The sequence below is a fragment of the Triturus cristatus genome, chromosome 2_1 (assembly GCF_964204655.1).
Source record: "Triturus cristatus chromosome 2_1, aTriCri1.1, whole genome shotgun sequence".
NCBI classification, from domain to species: Eukaryota; Metazoa; Chordata; class Amphibia; order Caudata; family Salamandridae; genus Triturus; species Triturus cristatus.
Window position 1 is genome coordinate 510,871,899 of NC_140581.1, and position 18,442 is coordinate 510,890,340.

The window sequence follows — 18,442 nt, forward strand, 5'->3', positions numbered from 1 at the left end:
GAAGCAGATACAGGAGTGCTATGCCGGCCCCCTGTTATACTTGCCACACATGAAGTTCACCTGGTGCCATTGGCTTGGGCTCAGCTGGGAGAGGGGGAAGGTGAAGGCACTACACACCCTGGGAGTTGAAAAACTGGGAGACCTGTTCGAAGAAGGGGTGGTGAGAGAGTGGGATTCCTTTCTGGGGTCTCCACTACTCCTGCGCCTTTAACCAGATACCAGTACACCAGAGTGAGGCACTCTTTACGAGAACTGCTGGGGAGTTAGATGCTAGAACCAGACATATCAGCATTAACCACCCTGATACAGGCGGACTCCACAGCCAAGTTTGTCACGAAAATAGATACCCATACGCAGGAAACACGCAGACCGAAAATGATAAAAGCGAGACTGGAAGGCAGAGGTATTTAGACGACGGGTGTTGGAAACACTGTTGTGCAGCAACACGCAGGGTGTCACTGAATGGTAGACACAGGTTAATCCATTTCAAGTACATTATTAGAGTATATACCCCAGAGAGAATGTACAGGTATGGTTCACATGACACAAAAGAGTGCGAAAGATGTCACACAGACGCTGCAGATTTTTTGCATGTATCATGGCACTGGCCAGAGGTCGCTGGGTTCTGGGGAAGTGTGTTCCAGGAACTGGGTAACATTACAGGCACCAAATTAGAACCAGATCCCATGCTCGCGCTGCTGAGGTATGATAAAGGCATTGTTGCCAAAGACAGGAAATTGGTGGCGATTGGACTGCTCTTGGCCAAGCGCAGAGTGGCAATGCGTTGGGCAAAAGGCTCCCACCCTACAATAAAGGAATGGTATACAGGCATGGTATATTGTAACACCCACTCAGACGTCTATAGTGAACTCTTGATGCCTCAAAGTTGCCCCAAAAACTACTGGAGCCCTCTCCAAAGGTACTTAGTTGGTAAAGAGACAGGCAAGACCGAAGGCGAGCAAATAGCATCAGGATATTGTCCCAGCAAACATTTGAGCTATAAACTTAAACAGAGCTAGCAGAATGTATATAGAAGGTGGGGGGAGCTCCTCCAAAAAAATACTTGGGGTACAATCCGGAACCAAGAATAAGGGAGAGGGAGAGTCTCGCACCTGGTGCACGAGGGTGAGTGCTTTGTCTAAGTGGCAATCACTAGATTATGGGGCCATGTAGATACTGATAAGTGTCATAATCACAGCCCTGTAAATGTTTTTACATGTTTACTGTATACTAAGGATGTACCATGCTGTAAAAATGTTTGTGCTTGGTATACTTGTCCCGCTTAGTAAATAAAATAATTTTAAATTTTTTTTAAAAAAAAGCCATGCCCCCAAGAATGATGCTATGATTAAGGTGGATATATTCAAGCAACAAGGGAACCCAATTAGGTCAGCCAGGGACCTTGGGAATCATATATTTTAGACAACAGTGGTCCTTAGGGAAGAAGGTGATGGAGCAACGAATAAATATAGACTCAGTCGGCATTATAGTGGTTGGACGTGTTGGCACCGCCGGAACCAGAAGCCCTGATCCAAGCCTCCTTTACTAATCCTTACGGCTATTAAGCTGTCAGAGCACACGCAGGTGGCTCTTCGAAACCCTTGTCTCAAAAGGACGTCTACTGATAAATCCACGAGCGCATTGATGTCCCGTTCCGCCCTTGTAATTAACAAACTACTGGTTTAATAAGGCACTATTGATTCAGGCATTCATTTACTGTCCTGATGATGATCCACGCATTAACCACATGGATCGAAACGCCGTCGACACTTTGAAACACCTTATACGTGAAAAATTCTATATTAGAAAAATGTAAAGGTGTACGCTGTGATTTGTTTAAAAAACTACAATACTTCTGTAACAAACTAAGACCTTTGCCTGAGCCCCCCTTTTCATGTTTTGTATTGTGTTGGTTGAGTAGGATACAGGCTTGTGTCCCACTTTATGCATTTGTGTGTGCAAACATTTTTTTGAAATTGTTTACAAAGTGAATATTAGACCTCTGTCCGGCTGGACACATCCAACCAATATAGTACCGACTAAGTCTATATTTATTCGTTGCTCCATCACCTTCTTCACTAGGGACCACTGTTGTCTATGATTAAGGTGGAGAGATCAGACCCGGGGACCAGGGTCACCATTGTCTTTCATGATTCGTTCAAGGTTGAAACCATTGATACCATATGTGCAAATTGGGTGGAACTTTGCATATTCAAAATAACTATCTCCCACAACCAACTGTTGAAAGGGGGTTCTTGTGCATTGCACACCAGGCACTAAAAATGATTTTAGCCATGCACTCATGGCCTATATTGCTCCACACGTCCAATCATTTAACAACTTTCCGCTCCTGGGTGATTTTAACTTTTATGGGGAAATTCTTAAGGATACTAGTGTGGCTGAGATCCTAATGGACATGGAGACAATTGGGCTCCTTCAAAAAGTGATAGGACCTACACATCAAGCAGGCCATACATTAGACTTAATCTTTTCCAACTCTTTAGAAATCAGTAGCGAACCCCATTGCCCTTAACATGGGCCGATCACTACTTGATTATGTTTCCATCCCTTGTGACAAGACAGCCAAGAAGTTTAGTCTGGAAACTAGGACAGTACGAAGGAATGGGAAAGCAGTCTCCTTCAATGCCATGGCTGAAATTCTTATGCCCTTTACGCCCCCCCTTACACTCTGACATAAATCATGCCTTAACAGTATACGCGGCCTTCTGACTTGCACCTTTGATAATATTGCTCCACTTAAACCAGCATCTCAGACATCAACCAGAGGCCATGCTTCTTGGTACTATGACAAACTACGTCTGGAAAAATCCAAGTGCAAATGTTAAGAATGTAGGTTGCGCCTGACTAAATGTCCCTCGGACAAAAAAATGTATAGGATGTTGCTAAAAAATCATCACAAACATATTAAGGTAGCACGCAAACATTACATTGCACAAAATAAACTAGGCAGGGAACTCCACTAAGGATCTTTTAAAAACGCTGAACGCATTTGTGAAGCCATGTGCCTGTAATTGCTCTATCCCGGCTTCCAAATCGTTATGGGATTCTCTAGCAGACTTTTTTGAAGACAAGATTAATAACAGCTATGATATTTGTTTTACCATCCAGAGTCAACAGGGCTGCTATTGAGGTTTCCATCTGCCTTCAACTGCTATTTCCTCTGTATTAGAAGAATTTGAGTCATGCTTATTGGAGCAGGTACAAGCAATGCTGGTTGGTGCTAAATCCGGCTATCATCGGGAAATTTGCCCTCCCAAGGCCATTGCCTCCTTAGCCCACTATCTTGCACACATGGTCATTGACCTTTTCAATCTCTGCCCAAGTGTCCCCTATACTAACACAACCTACTACCAATCCTGATATTCTTTCCAACTCACTCCCTAGCTGTCTGCTTCCTCATTTTGGAAAATGTCTAGAATGCTATATAAACAAACTGACCACCTATCTACAAGAGCACAAAATCATGGACCCCTCACAATTGGGTTTCAGAGTAATCGTATCGTATCGTATCGTATCGCGTTCTTATATAGCGCAGCTGTCACCCTACGGGTATCCTGGCGCTTGGACTGAGATGGAAAAAAGATGCTTTTAGCCAACCAAGTGTCTAGAGCTTACAGCAACGAGAAAGAAGAAAGAAAAGAAAAGAAAATGCCGACCGAGAGTACAGGATTAGGAAGTCATATGCCCCTCCCGGGGAAAGAGCCAGGTTTTCAGACTCCGCCTAAAGTCCGTCAGGGAATTGGCCTGTCTGATATTCAGAGGGAGGTCATTCCAGCAGCGCGAGGCCACTGTACTAAATGCCCTGCCTCCCATCCTGGCCTTCTTAACTCTGCCTGTGATGAGCAGAGAGGCGTTCGAGGAGCGTAAAGCTCTTTGTGGCTTATACCAGAAAAGTCTCTCCTGCATAGGGATTGGACCGAGGCCATGTGCCGCTCTGAAGACAATGCATAAGGATTTAAACATGACTCTTTCCTTTATGGGGAGCCAGTGGAGCTCTTGTAACGCTAACGTGGTTGAGGAGCAGCGTTTTCTGTTCAGTGCTAATTTGGCCGCCATAGACTGGACTCTCTGCAGGCTCTGATAAATGTAAAGAGGAGCTCCCAAATATAGGGAATTGCAGTAGTCCAGCCTACTCAGGATAATGCTGCGTACCACCAAAGGTCTGTCTCCTACAGGCAAAAGAGGCAGAATCTGTCGTAGAGCTTTCAGAAGGGCAAAACACACCCCAATTGTTTTTTTGGCTTGGGAAGCCATTTGAAGATTATCATCCAACATGACCCCCAGATTCCGCACCGTTGTCACAGGGACAATGGGCTCCGACTCTGGGGTCAGTTTGAAGTCAAATGGCATGTGCCGTACTCCCGCCGAGGGACAGTTGATCACCTCGGTCTTTCCTCCATTAAATTGCAGGGAGTTCTCCGTGAGCCAGTCTGATGTCTGACACATACACTTCTGAAAGCTGTCCATAGTCAGTGCACCCTTTCCCTCCAGTGAGAACACCAGTTGGGTATCGTCAGCATAGTTGACCAGGTCAATCCCATGCGACTTGATAATAGGGATTAATGGCTGCAAGTAAATATTGAAGAGGATGGGGCTAATGGCCGATCCCTGAGGGACCCCATGCTCCACCAAGGTCCTACCAGAGGTGAGAGGGGACAGGGTGACCATCTGTTGTCTCCCTGTAAGATAGGATTGTATCCATCTCAGGGCACGGCCCTTAACTCCTAAATGCTCCAATCTTCTCACCAAGATTCTGTGGTTAACCGCGTCGAACGCAGCTGACTGATGCAGACTGATACCATCAGACTCACTGGATGCAGGTATTTCAGCAGTGCTGGTATTTCTGGATCCATCGGCGGCTTTTGACACAGTCTCACATTCTGTTTTAATCCGCAGATTGCACAATGCATTTATACATAGCAAAGCACTATACTGGTTCGGGGATTTTCTCAGTATTCGGACCCAAATCATCTCTATTGACTCCTTTAGTTCCTGCAAGATGCAGGTTAATAGAGGAGTCCCACTGGGTCCCTCCCTGACCCTGATATTATTTAATGCCTACAGGGCCCCACTTGCACAGATTGTTAGATCTTGCGGGTTTGAGAACTTATGCAGATGGCACCTAATTAGTCCGCCCTTATTGGGCAGACCCCAGAAATGGCCAAAACATGATTTCTGGACTGTATGAGAACAATTGCTGATTGGATGTTTAACAACTGTCTCAAATTAAACAGCAGAAAAGAGAGAGCAAGGCTCAAGGGGTATGGCCATCGGATTGGTGGCCTGCTGAATTAGGCCCTGCACTTTGACCAAAACACGTTGTTAAAAACCTTGCTATCAAGTTGGATCAGGCCCTGTCTATGTGGGAACAAATCAGTACAATCTGTGGTACTTGTTTTGATACTTTAAGTTTACTGAGGCAAGTTTTTCCATGGCTCCCTTCTTGATCCAGAAAAACCCTAGGCCAGGCACTGATTACCAGAGTCTCTTGGACTATGGAAATGCACTCTTAGTAGCAGAAAATGATTGGTTGCTGGCTAATCTCCAAGTGGTGCATAATCCAGCAGCCCAGATAATTTGTAACTTTTTCCCCCACTCAGCCTCGGCTCCCATTCTGCAAGCCCTTCGTTGGCTACCTATCAGGAAGTCAGGAAGCTGGTTATTTTTAAACTGTGCTGTCTGACCCATAGGGCACTAACAAAGGGCCTTCCCTCCTATCTGCATGCTTGACTCAGTCAGTGCCAGTCTTCGCGACCGCTTAGATCTTCAAATCGGGCTTTATTAAAACACCATTGAATTCGCAGCTCCAGATCGGGTGGCAGATCTTTTACAAACCTTGACCCATTTCATTGGAACAAGCTCCCCTTGCAAATCTGGATGTGTCATGACTTCTCAAAATTTTAGAAACTTTTAAAAACATGGATGTTTTAGTCTATTTGCGCTTGCCTCTTCTGGTTGCCAAGATACACCTTAGGGTGTGAGTCTGTCGTGAGTTCCCTGTAGGGCCCACAGTAGTTTCTCGCCTATGTTAGCCTAACTGCGCACGTAGTAGTCCGCTTTTGTTTTGCACACGATGCAAAGTAACACACTTGTTTTTGCGCCACACTGTTATTTTCGAAATAGGCTGCACATGTTTTGTTATTCAGCTCTTCTGGTGGAATTCAGTCTGAACAATTCGTACAAGGTTAAACAACATTGTGCCCTGTTTTTCTCTGTGATCGCACACTAACACCTTGACATAATAGAGAAATATAGCTGCTGTATTCGAACAAGGCAATTCTTATATAAGCTTAGATAAGAGAGAGGAGTGATGCTTACAGAGAAAAGGTCCTGAGACAAAAGAGCTGCGCATCTGAGATGTAGACCAACTAATTATGACTGGCAGGTATGGGGTCCAGCACTAATCCCAGAGATCTTTAATATATCACTGTGCTCCCATAGTGAGGGTAGGCTTAGGCAGATTTGTCATTCACTATGACAGGGCTTTTCATTCTGTACAGTTTATTAATCGTGCTTTTCACATTGCTGACTTGCATGTTTTTTAATTGCAGCACAGTTGCTTCCTGACAGAGCACAATACTTATAATAAATATTGTAAGCTTTCTTCGTGTCTCTTTCCTGTTTATTATGGACACGTTTAGTGAGAGAACAAGAGGTGATGACCTGTTACTGCGACCCCTGAGAGGATTCAGAGTGTTGTATTCCTGGGTGCTAACTTACCTGTCACTCTGGAGGTGGGCCGGTAAAGCAGTATGAGATAGTCGGGATTTGGGACCATAGGTACTGATGTTCCGTGATCCCAGGCATAGTTCTGTTTCTAAACAGAATCCCTGCAACATGGTGCCACCAACGTCTAGTCTGGTACTTATTCACGGGTCTCCTGAGTAGTACTTGTGTGTGCCCACAATACCCTTACACCTCTCACCGGAAAAGTCCATGGTCCATTGGGGATTAATCCTCCAGAGTGTTTAGGAAGCACCTAATTCTGCTGGTTTTTCAAACTTGAAAGTTTAAAAGAGATAAACCCATTTTTGTTTTACACTTTGTTTTCCATACTGCTATATTATGGCTGTGTCACAGCCTGTTGCTATTCCTGTAAATTGCAAACCTACAGTTCATGCATATGTAACACGTCATGGACTTACTACTGAAGTTGGTGATTTTAACTTTGTAGAAGTCGCAGCTTACCACTTTGAAGTCTTTTACCCTTGGGTCAATTTTCCAGCTGTGGATGTTAATACAAATGCATTTCAGACATACCCAACTCCTCAATCACCAGCAGAATACAGAGCATATGCGCTCATGGAGCTAATGTTATCTTACTGGGAACATCATACATGGTTCCTAGGAGCCCTCCCACATGTACCTACAACCATATGCATGGGTCCTCCCAATAATGATGGGTCGACCTGACCAGCATTAGCTGGATACACACCGTACCCTGATATGGCGAATCAGAATCTTTTGCAAACACAAGCCTTATACCATGCTCTTGTTACTATAGATAGACGCTTGACTCTATGAGCAATTCATCTACCGCCCGGCTCCGTCCTTTCGACCTGTCTATCAGGAGTCGGATGACGGGGACGACTGGGAAGGGTCTGAGGACCCTCTGGCACAGCAGTGCCAGTTTGATCAGGACTGGGCAGAAGAGCTGGGGGATGCCAGTGGTCTCGAAACCCCCCTGACACTGGCTTCATCTCTCCTCCCTCCGTGGCTACGGAGGAGGGAGCAACCTATTCTGAGGTGCTGCGCAGGGCTGCTGAAGCCCTTCATCTGGAGCTCCCTGCAGTGGCCGTGAGGACTAATCTCCTCACTGAAGTGCTTCAACCGCCAGTAAGCTCTTCGGAGCCTCAACTGCAGTTCAATGAAGCACTGACTGACGTTCTGATGGGCACCTCGTCCAAGCCCTCCACGGTCACTCCTGTGGACCGGAACGTGGCCCGGTGCCACCGCCCTCCACCCAGCTTTCTGTCGTGCACCCCACCCCTTAGAGCCTGGTTATCCAGGCCTCTACGTCCCAGACTGCCTTCCCGTCGGCTCTTCCGGATCGGGAATCCAAAAGGTTGGAACAGTTTGGTAAGAAGCTGTTTTCCTCCCTCAGTTTGGGGTTGCGGTCTATCAACACCGCGTGCCTTTTGGACCGTTACACCCACTCCCTGTGGGATACGGTGGCGGACATGCTGCCCCAGTGTCCGGAGGAGGCCCGGACACGGCTCGCCCTGGTGGTTCAACACCTGGCGGGTTCTCTGAATGCCAGGACGGACAAACTCAGCTGCCGGTGCATGATGGATCACGAATGGCGTCTGAACTCAGACGTGGCGCAAGGCCTCTTTCAACAGTGGGGAGAGCCTTGGTTAGATCTATTCGCCACTGAAGAGAACGCGCAATGTCATCGGTTCTGCACGTTGGAATTTCCAATGCGGCACACGCTCAGAGATGCTTTTCGTCGCGAGTGGAGTTGCGGTCTATTGTACGCCTTTCCGCCTATATCACTTCTGCCCAGAGTGCTGAAGAATATCAGGCGTGACCGGCCCAAGTCATCCTTGTGTCTCCGGATTGGGCACAAAGATACTGGTATCCCGAGCTACTCAGTCTGTCAATCGATCCCCCGATTCGACTGCCTCTTCAGGAGGACCTTCTGTCGCAGCAGCAAGGGACGGTCCTCCACCCGAACCTGTCCATCCTCCACCGCCATGCGTGGAGATTGAGCGGCGACAGTTGATGCCATTTGACTTGCCTCCTGAAGTCTGTGATGTCATTCTGGCAGCCAGGCTTCCCTCCACTAAGACGGTATACACCTGCAGGTGGAACAAATTTGTGGCATGGTGCACAGCAAAGGCTGTGGATCCCCTTTCCGCACCTCTATCTGATGTTCTCCTCTTTCTTCTTTCCCTGGCCCAGCAGGGCTCTGCTCTGGGCACCCTCAAGGGATATCTTTCAGCTGTTTCTGCCTTCTTACGGCTTCCTGATCAGCCTTCTCTTTTCAAGTCCCCTGTTGTTGCTAGATTCTTTAAAGGCATTACTCACATGTTTCCTTCTGTCCCTTTCGTAATGCCTCAGTGGGACTTGAACCTGGTGTTAACCTATCTGATGTGCGCTCCTTTTGAGCCGCTTAATAATTGTCCTCTTCGTCTTCTGACTCTTAAGACTGCTTTCCTGGTTGCCATCCCCTCTGCCAGAAGAGTAAGTGAGCTCCAGGCTCTTTCTTTTAAACCTCCTTTTCTCTCTGTCCATCCAGACAAGGTTGTTCTCAGGACTCGTCCTTCCTTTCTCCCTAAGGTGGTTACTGCCTTTCACATCGGCCAGTCTGTTACATTGCCCACTTTCTTTCCGCCTCCGCATCCCTTGAAAGCGGAAGAGAGGCTCCACCGTCTGGACCCAAAACGTGCGCTCTCCTTCTATCTGGACCGCATGAAACAGTTCCAGGTGGACGACCAGCTCTTCTTTGGCTACGTGGGCACTAAGAAGGGGCAGGCAGTGCACAAGCGGACCATCTCTCGGTGGGTCGTTGTGTGCATTAAGGCCTGTTATTCCTTGGCTAAGAAGGAACCTCCTGTGGGGCTGAGGGCCAATTCCACTCGGGCCACAGCGGCTACTACTGCCCTGGGACGGGGAGTCCCTCTGCAGGACATTTGTCAGGCAGCTACATGGGCCTCGCTGCACACGTTTGCTAAGCATTACTGCCTGGACAGCCAAGTCCAGAGAGATGGCTTCTTTGGCCATTCCGTTCTCCAGGACTTCCTGGTGTGATCTTGGTTCGCAGACCGACCACCGGGGTTGGTATTGCTGGGGTATCTATTCTAAGGTAAGGAATCTAACTAACGGGTTTCTTTCAGATGAACAAGTTACTTACCTCCGGTAACGATATATCTGTAAGAAACATTAGTTAGTTAGATTCCTTACCGCCCTACCCATCCTCCCTGTTCTGCGAACTGATATCTAGGGTTAAGGTCATCCCTTTCAGGGCCCTAGATTCATGGCACCAGTGTTGGTTTCTTGGATGGCTCTGCGTTCCTGGCGCGGAAAGCTATGTACGAGAACTGACGTCAGCGAGCGAGGGCGGCGTCTAAGTACTCCGACGTCATCCCGGCGACCACGCCGACGGATGCGGAGCCGCAGACGACGCCTAGCGACGCGCAAGGGTATTGCTGACGAAAAATCTTTCCGGATCCAGCCTGACGCCTGGGGATATTCTAAGGTAAGGAATCTAACTAACTAATGTTTCTTACACATATATCGTTACCGAAGGTAAGTAACTTGTTCATTAACAGCGGCTGTAGATAGATTCAAGGTGGAAATCCCTTACAGGTGATAACAATGAACATACTCAATGTAAATAAGTTCACAGTATGTGTATTATATAGGACCCACAGGTATATCAGAGAGGTCAAGGTGACTATCTAAAGTCAGTCCATGGAATTTCATCATTCAGACCTGTACGTTCCATCTGGAGGCGGAACACCCAGCGCTGTTCTTTCTCGTACAGCCTCCTTGGCACATCGTGACCTTGCACAGTTTCAATGACGATCCATTTTAGGTCTGTGGTGGTGTGATTAGTGTTGACAAAATTAATGCTTAATTGAGTGGTTAGCTTCTTACACCTGATATTGCTCTGATGTTCACAGATCCTAGTTGTAACTGCTTGGTTGGTCATCCTCACATATCTGAGCCCACATGGGCAGGTGATAAGATAGACACAGTTTTTTGATTGACAATTAGTGTGTTTCTCTTGGCGCCAGTCCCAGGCGAGACCAAGTTGTAGTGTTTTAGTGGCCTGTGTGAGCTGGCATACACTGCACCTCCTGCATGGATAGTTGCCAGTGACTGGTGCCAACCCCCATGCACTGGTGATGTTTGTCTGGGTATTAACACTGCGGTGTCTGGTGTGAATAACTAGATCTTGAATGTTATTAGTGCACTTGTCGGCAAACCAAGGTTTGGTCATTTTAGAGTCCCCTATATTGAGGAACGCCCTCTGTTTCTTAGTCACTTTCATGATTTGGTTGGACGCTGGTATAAAAGTTGTTACCCAGGTAAATTGGGAATTCACAGGTTTTTCTGTGAGAGCTAGAATGGCTTCCCGATGGATGTTAGAGGCTCTTTTGTGTACTGTTCTGACTATGTGCAATGGGTATTCTTGTCCCAGGAGTTTCTGCTCCAGGTCGTCTGCTTGTTTGTTGAAATTGCTGGTCTCACTACAATTCCGCCTAAGTCTTAAGAACTGCCCATAAGGTAAGTTAGTTCTCAGGGCGCACGGATGATGACTCCCAAAGAGAAGGAGGCTGTTTTGATCCATGGGTTTATGTCTTTGTCTTCATTAGTCCGTCCTCCAGAGAAATGAGAAGGTCCAGGGACAGTAGTTAAACGTCAGAGACATGCCCATTACATTTCAGGTAGGGGTCAATGGGGTTGATCCATACGAGAAAACCTTGGATAACTGCGGTTTCACCCTGATCGAAAAATCTAAATATTGTCTATCTATCTCCCCGACAATTAGATCCTGGTGTATTGTAGTTCCTATAGTACCCCTGCAGGACCTGTACTTTTGGATAACATACACTGTGGGCCTGGTGGAAGATGACGTATGTTAGCCTTGTTTGCTAGCTCACAGTACCACTAGAATCTTCTTTTATCAGAGAGATTAGTTTTTGGCATCCTTAGAACATAATAACCCAGATTCCTCAGACTCGTGTAAATAATATACTACTTTTCACCCAGTCACTCGTGCTTGCTAATTTGGTCTCAGATAGTTACACAGAGGAAACAGTCAAGCGTGTTTACAATAAGAATTTATTGCACAGTTGTTCTTCTAGTGTAAAATATATGTGCTGTGATAACTGTTAAAAAAGTAGCAGAGATACAGGATCAGCAGTACAGTGAATAAAAAGGAATTGGACAGTTCTACCATTTTGCAAAAGTCATGAACATATACATGAATATAAAATGCATTTATAAAATAAAGCGCATACTCCTACAATGCCTGTCTAGATGTACCTAAGTGTACCTAGCATGTGAGTAGGTGCGAAAGAGCTAATAAGCCTAGGAGCCAGGAATCCCGCTAGGATTTAGTCGAACCCCATTACCTGAATAATGAGAGTGTGGGACCTCGTCCTGGTCTTGAGTTGGACATCCTGCAAGGGATGGTTAGACCACTGTCAGCTGGAGCAACTGCATGCAGGAGCCTCAGCGTCTCTGGTCATTGTGTCGGCCTTGAAGTCTCAGTTCCCTCCAACTACTGATAGCAAGAGGTGCTGTATTTATACAGAGTCCCTTTGTCCCTTGTGCATGTGTTAGCCATTGTTTAGTATGAGGATGACGTATGGGATAAACCTTGTGTGTAGATAGGAGGAAGGTGAAGTATACCCCCTGGGTAGTATCCTCATAAGTTATTCATATGCGCTAAGGATGACGTCCTAGCACTATTGATTGGGAAAAACCCTCCTCTGCATGGAACTAGGTGAAAGGCTTAGTACATAAAAGGCGTTCAATCCTTATAAGGTGTTCTGTCCCTATAAGGTTTTCTGTCCTTATTAGGTATTCTGTCCTTATAAGGCATTATGTCCCTAAAAGGCTCGTTCATGCGAAATGTAGGGGAGATGATGTAGGTGAAAGGGTACGATGTTCCCTGGACCTATATTAGAGTACCTATATGAAACATAACACTGGTCTTGAACGGGCTGGTCTCGGTCAGAATGGATGACTGCTCAACATAGTGCATGTATAAGCATGCCAAGCTGGGAGCATAGGTGCTGCCCACTGAAGTGCCCCACATTGTAGATACAATGTGTCTTCAAATTGAAAGCCATTTTCTTTAAGTGCTAGGGTTGAACAAGTCATCACAAAATCAATGGGAGTGGGAGAATCATAAATCCCTAATCTCATGATTTCCTCGATTACTTGAAAGGTGGCATCTTGAGGGATATATACGTGTATAGTGCCTCCACGTCTAGAGTGAAGATGTCAACTGCCCCAGTGACATTAATTTCCTCAAAAAGGTTGACAATGTCTTTGATATGTGGGAGTTTTAGCACCATGGGTTGAAGGAAATGGTCACACAAACGTGAGGGGGGTCCAATAGTGATCTGATCCCAGAGACAAATGGGCGTCCAGAAGGTGGGTGCGCTTCCTTACGGATCTTGGGTAGGCAGTAAAAGTAAGGTGTTTTCGGGTTAATGTTCCACAGGCTCCACACCGTCTCCTACACTGATGACACCCAGCTGATCCTCTCCCTCACCAACGAACCCATCACCAAGAAGGGATGAAAGTTGTCGCCACCTGAATGAAGAACAGCTGCCTGAAACTCAACTACAAGAAAACAGAAGTGCTCATCCTTGCCTCCACCCCCTCTGCATGGGACAACTCCTGGTGGCTGCCCCCCCTGCCATCGGAAAAAACCCCTCCCGACAGACCACGCACGAAACCTCTGCATCATACTAGACTCATTGGTCACAAGGAACCGCCAGATCAATGCCGTATCGTCGACCTGCTTCAATACCCTCTGCATGCTTCGAAAGACGTTCACATGGAACCCATCCGAATCCGGAAAAACTGCCATGCATGCTCTCATCAGCAGCAGACTGGACTACGGCAACGCTCTCTGTCAGAATAAACAAGAAACTCCTTCACAAACTCCAAACCGTACAGAACGCCACAGCCAGACTGATCCTTGACATCTCCCGTCTCAGTCACATCACCCAACACCTCCACAATCTCCACTGGCTCCCAATCGAAAGAAGAATAACCTTCACACTCCTCACCTACGCATACAAGGCTCTTCACAACACCAGACCCACATACCTGAACAACAGCCTCTCCTTCCACACACCCAAAAGACACCTCTGATTAGCAGAGCTCTCTGTCGCACGTATCTACAAGACCAGAACGGGAGGAAAGTCCTTCTACCTCGCAGCCAAAGCCTGGAATGACCTCTCACTCCACGTCCGGCAAACACCCACATTGTCCCAGTTCAGGAAGGACCTCAAGACCTGGTTCTTCGGATGACCTCAGCACTCAACGGAGCCGCCCTCCCATCCCCCTAGTGCCTTGAGACACTCACAGGTGAGTAGATGCACTTTACCAATACTGATTGATTGATGGTTCAGGAGGAAATCGGCTGCGTGTTTGGAGATCCAGCCATTGGTTTCGCCTTCGTTCACAAGAGTCGTAGTTGCGAGACGTAGTCTTGGGGTAGGATCCTGACTTAGGGGCCTGTAATGTTCTGAGTTCCCCAGGAGGCGCAAACATTTATTCCTGTAATAGGTTGCATCCTGAATCACGATAGCTCCGCCTATGTCCGCTGGCTTGATGGTGATGTTGGCATCGGTAGAGAGGGCTCTGAGGGCTTCCTTCTCGGCTTTACTCATGTTCTGGAATACCAGTCTGAAAGACATTTTATTGATGTCATTCATACCAGCCCTTTCAAAGGTCGCCACCTCACTTGGCAAGGTGATGATTGGGGTTGAAGGTAGAAGGTGTCTGTAATCCTGAGTCCTCAGATCTGGGTAGGTATTCTTTTTTTTAAAGAAGAACTACAATCTGATCTTCTTAAAAAAATGTCCCAGTTCGCAGTTCAGCTGGAAGAGATCCACTCGTGGGGTGGGTACGAAACATAGCCCTTCGTTGAGAGCCAAGCATTCAGAATCACTAAGGGTCCGTGTGGAAACATTGACGATTAGGTCAGGTTCCCTTGGTTTTTGCCTCTGCTCCGTTGTACCATCTGGGCTTCTTCAGGTTGCAATGGCGACCTATTTACATTGAGTATGTTAATTTTTTTTTATCTCTTGTATGGGATTTCCACCTTAAATCTATTTACTAGCCGCTGCCCGTGGAGGGAGTTCTGTGGGGTGGTAAGGCGAGGCGGGGGAGGGGCAGGGTGGGGGGTTCCAAAAACCGGAATATGGATAATTGCAGGTAAGTAAACAATTAAATAAATAAAACGAATTTCGTAGCGCACGCTGCATCGCAAAATGCCTCTTAAGGTAATCCGCATATAGGCCCCAGAAATTTTTTGGCCTGCTTCGATGTGAGAGTAGTTCGCTAAAAGTTTCTGATTGCGTGCAGCAATAAAGCACGTCCCGCTCCCACTGTGCCATTGTTGGCAGAGGCCCCCGCATCCAGCACATCGCCACCCTGCGCTTTGCCACCAGTAGTCCCATGTCTACAAGCCTCCGCGCCGCCTTAGGTAGTCCCCTAGAGTAGCCCAAGAGTGCCACTGCTGGGTCAGGGGTAAGTTCCAGTGTTGCTATTCTGCCTAGCTCCTGAAAAATAGCTTCCCAGAATTTGAAGACGCCCGGACAATCCCACGCTAAGTGGTAGAAGTCTGCTACTGAGTGGCCACATCTTTCGCATGACGCCTCATCCCTCAGGCCATACCTATGCAGCCTTTCCGGCGTGTAATAGACTCTATTTATGTATTTAAAGTGGATCAACCTATGCTTGCCGTGTAGTGAAATCCGACGAGTGCCGACGCAACAGTACGACTACATGGCGTCATCTATGACAATATCCAAGTCCCTTTGCCATGCCAATCTGGCCTTGGTGTATTGCTGGGATCTCTGTGACATCGCTATGCTGTACAGTTGGGATATCAACCTGCGAGGGCTTTTGTGTTTAATGAGGTAAGTTAGTTCCAAAATCTCAGGGGGCTCAGCCATGTCGTCCCCTAACTGCTGTCTCCATGCTCCCCTCGCCCTATGGAACTGGAAGCGTTGCAATTGAGTAGGGGCCTCCGCAGTCGCAGCCTCCTCGTCCCAAGTCTTAGCTTTGCCATCTACAAACAGCTCTCCCACCGTGCGGATGCCAAGCTCATGAAGGGCTCGTATCACTCCCGTATCCCTGCAAGGAGGCAACCACACCGCCCAGTCCAATGGCATTAATGGTGAATATAACAACGCCCCCGCCGTTTGCTGTAATATACAATGCCAAGCATGCCTAGTTGAATTAAGTGAGTCTAAAAAACCCACCCTTCGATCAAACGGCTCACATATGATCGCCGGGAGGAGTAGCGGGTCAGCAAACAATCTCTCCAGCTTAAGATATGGGACCGACTCCTCACCGTGCATCCAGCTATGCGCCTGTGCACCCTGCGCCACTCTGTAGTACAGCTCCAGGTCTGGCGCACCCAGACCACCCATACAATAAGGCAACGTCAGCACACGCCAACTAACCCGCGCCTGCCCACCCGCCCATGCTAATCGTAGCAGGGACTTATTAAGCCTAGCAACAAAGGAGCGCGGTAGCACAATAGGGATATTAGTAAACAAAAATAGGAATCGAGGCAATATCACCATCTTCATGATTGATATTCTACCTACCAATGACAGAGGCAGCCCGATCCAATTCTCCACGTCATCTTCCAGCCGGTCAATGGCCCTACCATAGTTTTCCCGTAATACTATTTCAGAGTCCACATGCAGCTGTATACCAAGGTACCTGACTGGGTCGTCAGACCACTGGAGCGGATAATCCATTTCAAAGATTGTGGTAGATGGGGTCAATGGGAAAGCAATGGACTTGGTCCAATTAACTCTTAGGCCAGACAGCGCCCCATAGTGCACCACCTCCCGCAGGACCGATGACAGATTATTCTCTGGGTCCCGGACATACAGCAGGGTATCGTCTGCGTACGTCGAGACCACAATCTTGTAGGTAGGGAAACTCACTCCCCTCAGGCCATGATACTCCAGCAGCGCGCACGCTAAAGGCTCCGCTATCATGGCATATAGGATAGGCGACAGGGGACACCCTTGTCGTGTCCCTCTGGTAATCGGAATCGTATCGGAGACCCGGTCGCCGAGTCGTATTCTCGCAGTAGGGCTCCTATAGAGCGCCCCAATCATCTGTAAGAAGGCTGGTCCCAACCCCATTCTGGTCAAAACCTGCCTCATAAAGGCCCATTCAACAGAATAGAATGCCTTCTCCATATCTAGGAAGACCGCAAGTGCTTTAGAGTCCGGCCGAACATGTTGCATAGTGCCAAACACGGTGCGCAAATTATAAGTAAGGTTCCTGCCTGGTACAAACCCCGCCTGCTCCGGGGCTACCAGCTCCGGAGTGAGCAGCGCCAGACGCGTGGCCAAAACCTTTGCAAGCAGCTTGGCATCCACATTAAGCAAGGAGAGCGGCCGATATGAGCTGCACTCCTCAGGGGGTTTTCCTGGTTTGGGGATAGCCACTAGGATGGCCTCGCACATAGAACGCGGCATCTGGCCCTTGACACATATATCATCGAACAGCGTAGAAATATGCGTGAGCAGCAGGTCTATAAAGGTTTTGTAGAACGTGACCGTGAGGCCATCCCCTCCCGGCGCGCTATTCGCCTTCATGCCAGCCAGAGCTTCTAATATTTCATCTTTCTCCATGGGGAGGGCCAGGAATTCCCTATGTGAGTTAGTTAGGAAGGGCAGTTTAATATGATCTAGGTAGTCCCGTATGCTCTCATCCATGTCAGTCTGTCTCGAGGCATAAAGCGTTGCGTAGTACGACTTAAAGCGCTCAACTATATCCATTTCTTCAGTTAGCAATTCCCCTCCTTCCGACCTGATCTTAGTGATGTTGGCCTTACCTCTCCGAACCCTCAACATGTTAGCGAGAACGGAGCTGGGTCTCTCTCCTTCCCCATACACACTGGCCGTAGCATACTTCCCCAAATGCTTCACCTCTGCATCTGCCGCCTCATGATATTCTGCCAACACTTTCTTTAACTCCTCTGCAGTATCGCCTGCTGCCGCCATCCGCTGCCGAACCTCCAATTCGCCCAGTCTACATTCTAGGGCCGCCAACCGTCACCGGATGTCACGAAGCACCCCTGAATGCTTCGCCATAACCACCCCTCTGATGCAAACCTTAAAGGTTTCCCAGACCGTTTGGAAACTATCCACTGTGCCAGCATTGATTTAAAAATACCCTGTTATCGCTTCCGCTATTTCCTCCCTAAAGAGGGGGTCAAGCAGCGAATACGGGGGGAACCGCCAAGTAAAGGGCGGAATAGTCTTCTTTGGCAGAGAGAGGGTCAGCAATATGGGGGAATGGTCCGACAGAGTACGCGGCAGAACCTGGCAAGCTCGTATCTACGGCAGAAGAGACACAGACGCCAGCCAGTAGTCAATCCATGTGTGAAGGTCGTGATAGGCCGAATAATGTGTAAAGCCCCCCTCCGTTGGGTTAAGCGTTCTCCAGACATCAGCCAATGCCATACTTGTCAGTGCCCTGTCAACCACTTTAACTGCAGCGTCCGGCCCTCTGCCCTGGCCCCCCGTTCTGTCTAGACCCGGATGTCTGACCATGTTGAAATCCCCGCCCCACAAAATATGAGGTACTCCACAGCCCCTCATTACGTTGGTTAAGGATACGTAAAATTCCGGGCAGTCATAGTTTGGTCCATAAACATTAACTAACAGTAGGTCGAGGCCTCTGCCCT